Consider the following 5,556-nt stretch of genomic DNA (forward strand, 5'->3'; position numbering starts at 1 on the left):
TTTGATCATCTAAATTCAAGTGATGAAGGATTTTGAAAGTCTGACAGTGTTGAGCACTACTGTAAGGTTAACCCTGCATGGTGTAAATGATTAACAGTTGCAAATAAACATTCATTAGAAATTTAGAAAAGTAATCAAAAGTAATCCGTTATATTACTTTAATAAAGTAATTGAAAAAGTTACACTACTATTACATTTTAAATAGAGTAACTTGTAATCTGTAACCTATTACATTTCCAAAGTAACCGTCCCAACACTGTAAATACATAAATACAAAGATGCATGCCACAAGCTATAAAATTTACATTTATTTTACATATATTTATGTAAAATAAATAAAAGATATAAAATTAAATATTTTAAAAGTTTTATTTACTAAAATAATAAATCATTAATTAATTTGGGGAAAAGATCTACATTCCAACATTTCTAAATTTGAAAATAAATCTGTAAAATAAACTTCTTGAACTTCTTGACTCTGCTATTATAGTTTAAAGAAAACGTGAATGTACAGAAAGTAAACACTGTACCCAACAGCAGACTCGCTAATCTCTATATTTTATAGAATATTTACTAAAATAATTAATAATTAAAATAAATCATTTGAACGTGACAAAAAATCTAAATAATTAAAAAATAACAAATGCAATACAAAACTGCATGCAACTTGCTATGAAATTGTAACATATGAAATATGAAAATAAATATTTTACAAATATTCGCTACAATAATTAGAAGTAAATCATTTGAAAATTAATCAATTTACAAAAATCTAAATAGTTTATGAATTTAAAAATAAATACATTTTACATAGAAACTTGCTTCTGTAATAAATCATATTACAGTTTAAAGAAATTATTGAACATTAATTATAAATAAATCATTGAAAACTAATCAGTTTGAAAAAAACATTTAGAATTTGATAGAAAATAAATGTATACATTACATAAGAACTTTACGATTCTGTAATCAATCCTCTTTTATAGTTTTAAAAAAGATAAATAAAAAATAAACGCTGTAACCAACAGTGCAATCGTTAAACTGGGTAGTCTGTTCATTTTAAATAATATTTACTAAAACAATTAGAAGTTAATAGTTTGAAAATGAATCATGGTTCATGAAAAGAGATGTTTGTTAAATATTCAAAGATGTGTTAAAATAATGATTAATTTGAGAGTGTTTGTCTGTTGTTAGTCAGAACTGATGGAGCATCTGTGTCAAAATAAAAGTCCCATCCTCGGCTGATGTATCGGCCTGGTCACATGACCCGGAGCCCGTGTGTGATTGGTCAATGTGTGTGTGTGGCTCACCGGTGGCGGAGAGGATGGTGTCGGTGGTGCTGCTCAGCTGCAGGAGGATTGTGGGATAGTCTGGGTGGAGCAGGAAGAGCTTGCGGAGGACTGGCTCTGCTGCTGCGGGAGCCTGCGGGACACAAACACACAGCCAATCAAACGCCACTCTCAGCACGCATGCGCTGATCATGCGATCTACAGAGGGGCGTTGCCTTGGTGACGTTCTGCGGCTGCGCCAGCGGATCTCCCGCCCAGAACAGGAACACCGATTGGCCGGACGCCGTCAGAACGGACGAATCCTCCACCGCCAGACGAGGACACACAAACTCCGCCTCCCACAGGCTCCGCCCCCGAGCACCGTCCACGATCTGCACCTGCGGTCACACAGACACTGAGCGCTGCGCCTGGCGAACCGTTTAATGAGATGCTAATGAGATTCACACCTTCCTCACGCCATTGGCCGACTGATGAACGAGCAGATCAGGAACGCCGTCATCGTTAAAGTGACCCGCCGCCGGACGCCTGCAAGCACAAAAGAGTTTTTAACTGAAGTACTAAAATAACTACACTTAAAACTGAAATGGAATATAAACAGACATACTTCATAAAAAATAAAACAAAACGTAACAAAAAAAAATCCAATAAAATTACTAAAACTTTAACTAAAATGATAATGATAATGGAAAATATATAAATAAAAATGACAAAAATGCACAACGAAATTACTCAAACTTTAAAAAATATTACAAAGAATGTGTGAAGAAATTGCTAAAACTTTAACTGAAATTCAAATGTAAATGGAATATATTAAAATAAAAAAATGATTTAAAATATTACTAAAAATGTGCAAAGAAATTACTAAAATTTTAACTCAAATTAAAATGAAAACGGAAAATTAAAAAATTAAAGAATTTAAACTATTAATAAAAACTACAAAAACACGATGAAAAAAATGAAATGGAATTCATAATAAAAACTGAATTAAAATAAAAAACAGCAAAAATGCACAACAAAATTACTAAAACTTTAACTGAAATTAAAATGTAAACGGAAAATATGAAAATTAAAAATACCTTACAATATTACAAAAAAATACAAAGAAATTGCTAAAACTTTAACTGAAATTAAGATGTAAATGCAAATTATTAAAATAAAAAATTATTTACAATATTACTAAAAATATACAAAGAAATCACTAAAACTAACTCAAATTAAAATGAAAACAAAACGAAAAATTAAAAAATTAAAGATAATTTAAACTTAACTACAAAAACACACAACAGAAAACTTTATCTAAAATTTAAAAAAATGAAATGGAAAATATAATAAAAACTAAATGAAAATAAAAAACAGCAAAAATGTACAACAAAATGACTAAAACTTCAACTAAAATTAAATTGAAAACACACAAAATATATTAATAGAAACTACAAAAACAATAAAATTACTAAAACTTCAAATATATTAAAATTGGAAAATATAAAAATAAAGAAATAATTTAAATATTAATAAAAACAGCAAACACACAAAGAATTACAAACTTTAAAACTAGATAAAAAAGTTTGTCAAGGCAAACTTTAGGTTGGCTTGAGAAAGCCTAGCCTGAAAGTTTAAAGCAGTTGTAAAAGCCTGAAATTAGAAAATTTAGATAGATGTTGATAACGTTTCTAGCATGATTAGCATGTTTTTAAGCATGATTAGCCTGTTACTAGCATAGTTCTGCCTGAAAGTTTAAAGCTGTTGTAAAAGCCTGAAGTTTGATAATTTAGATATTAGATGTTGATAACATGTTCTAGCATGTTTTTAGCATGATTAGCCTGTTACTAACATATTGATGGCATGATTAGCATGTTACTAGCATGATTAGCAAGTAACTAGCATGTTGTTAGCATGATTATCAAGTGACTAGCATGTTGCTAGCATGATTAGCAAATAAATAGCATGTTGTTAACATTAGCAAGTGACTAGCATGTTTCTAGCATGATTAACATGTTACTAACATATTGCTAGCATGATTACCAAGTTACTAGCATTTTGCTAGCATGATTAGCAAGTTACTAGCATGTCACTAACATGCTTATAGAATGATTAGCATGTCGCTAGCATGTTTCTAGCATGATTAGCATGTTACTAGCATGATTAGCAAGTTACTAGCATGTTGCTAGCCTGTTTCTAGCATGATTAGCAAGTTACTAGCATTTCGCTAGCCTGTTTCTAAGATGAGTACCATGTTACTAGCATGATTAGCAAGTAACTAGCATGTTGCTAGCATGATTAGCAAAGTTAATACCATGTCACTAGCATGATTAGCATGTTACTAGCATGTTGTTAACATGATTAGCAAGTTACTAGCATGTCGCTACCATGATTATCAAGTTACTAGCATTTCGTTAACGTTTCTAGCATGATTAGCACGTTACTAGCATGTCATTAGCATGATTAACATGTTACTATCATGTAATTAGCATAATTAGCATGTCACTAGTTATTAAGCCTCTTATTAAGAAACCACAACTAGATCCTAGTGAACTGGCAAATTACAGACCCATCTCAAATCTTCCTTTTATGTCTAAAATTTTAGAAAAAGTTGTGTCTGCTCAATTGTGCTCCTTCCTGCAAAAAAATGATCTCTATGAAGAATTTCAGTCAGGTTTCAGGCCCCACCATAGCACAGAAACTGCACTTGTTAAAATTACAAATGACTTGCTTCTTGCGTCAGACCAAGGCTGTATCTCATTGCTAGTTTTACTTGATCTTAGTGCTGCGTTTGATACTATAGATCATGACATACTCATAGATCGATTACAAAACTATACAGGTATTCAAGGGCAGGCTTTAAGATGGTTTAGAATGATTAGCAAGTTACTAGCATGTTGTTAGCATGATTAGCATGTCGTTAGCATGATTAGCATGTTACTAGCATATTGTTAGCATTATTAGCATGTAGCTAGCATGTTGTTAACATTATTAGCATGTAACTAGCATGTTTATAGCATGATTAGCAAGTTATTAACATGTCACTAACATGATTTATTCGCTTTCTTTAGCATGATTAGCAAGTTACTAGCATGTCGCTAGCATGTCACTAGCATGATTAACATGTTACTAGCATGTTGTTAGCATGATTAACATGTTGCTAGCATGTTGCTAGCATGATTAGCAAGTTACTATCATGTCGCTAGCATGTTTCTAGCATTATTAACATGTTACTAGCATGTTGTTAGCATGATTAACAAGTAACTAGCATATTGCTAGCATTATTAACAAGTAACTAGCATGTCGTTAGTATGTTTCTAGCATGATTAAAATGTTTGCTAGCATGATTATCATGTCACTAGCATGTTGGTAACATGATTAGCATGTACCTAGCATGTTACTAACATGTTGTTAGCATTATTAGCAAGTAACTAGCATGTCGTTAGCATTTTTATAACATGATTAGCATGTTGCTAGCATGATTAGCAAGTTACTAGCATGTCGCTAGCATTTTCTAGCATGATTAGCATGTCGCTAGATAGCTAGATAGTTAGATTAGAAATATTAGAAGAGTTTGAATGAGTTATAATAGTAAATAGAAGGGAAGCTTGACTGAGCCTCAAGGAAATCTGGGAGTTTAAATTTGAATTTTGACAGTTGGAGTTTGAATAGTCTTGGCTCATCTGAACATTCCGTCAATGTAAGTCTATGGGACTTTTATGATTTTTAATCTTCAGTTTTATGAAAACCAAAGCTGGATCAGTCTGAAAAGACAAAGCACACTAAGTCAGATCAAGTCTGAAGAGCTGGGCTGAGTTTGGTGGTTCTAGCATTCTCTAGCTTTCTCAAGCCAACCTGCCAATTTTAGAAGGAAAATAGAAATGATAAGAAATAATTCAAACAATGGGAATGAAAACGGTGACAGTGAAGTCTGCTAGTGTAACGGTAACTGTAAAGATAACTGGAGTGTGTGTGTGTGTGTGTGAATACACACGTGTGTATGGAGGCGAGGCTGAGGCTCTCCATGCAGTGTGTGTGTGTATGTGTGAATACACACGTGTGTATGGAGGCGAGGCTGAGGCTCCATGCGGTGTGTGTGTCGCTCGCTCTCAGCACAGACAGACGGCTGCTGATGTCACACAGCAGGATCCAGTCGCTGCGGCTGCAGTTCAGCTCCAGATTACTGTGCTTCTGACACGAGCCGGCCACCAGAGGGAGCAGGAACTCCACCTGCTCAGAGCCGCTGACACACACACACACACACACACACACACACACACACACGTGT

The 5,556-nt window shown here is 33.3% G+C and overlaps 1 pseudogene; it reads right to left on the reverse strand.

Annotated features, from left to right (window-relative positions):
• Positions 1-5,556, reverse strand: part of LOC107661075 (protein FAM234B-like) — a 14,016-nt pseudogene that overhangs the window by 2,043 nt on the left and 6,417 nt on the right.

This window comes from Sinocyclocheilus anshuiensis, unplaced genomic scaffold (assembly GCF_001515605.1).
Source record: "Sinocyclocheilus anshuiensis isolate Anshui unplaced genomic scaffold, SAMN03320099.WGS_v1.1 scaffold2803, whole genome shotgun sequence".
In the NCBI taxonomy this organism is placed as follows: domain Eukaryota; kingdom Metazoa; phylum Chordata; class Actinopteri; order Cypriniformes; family Cyprinidae; genus Sinocyclocheilus; species Sinocyclocheilus anshuiensis.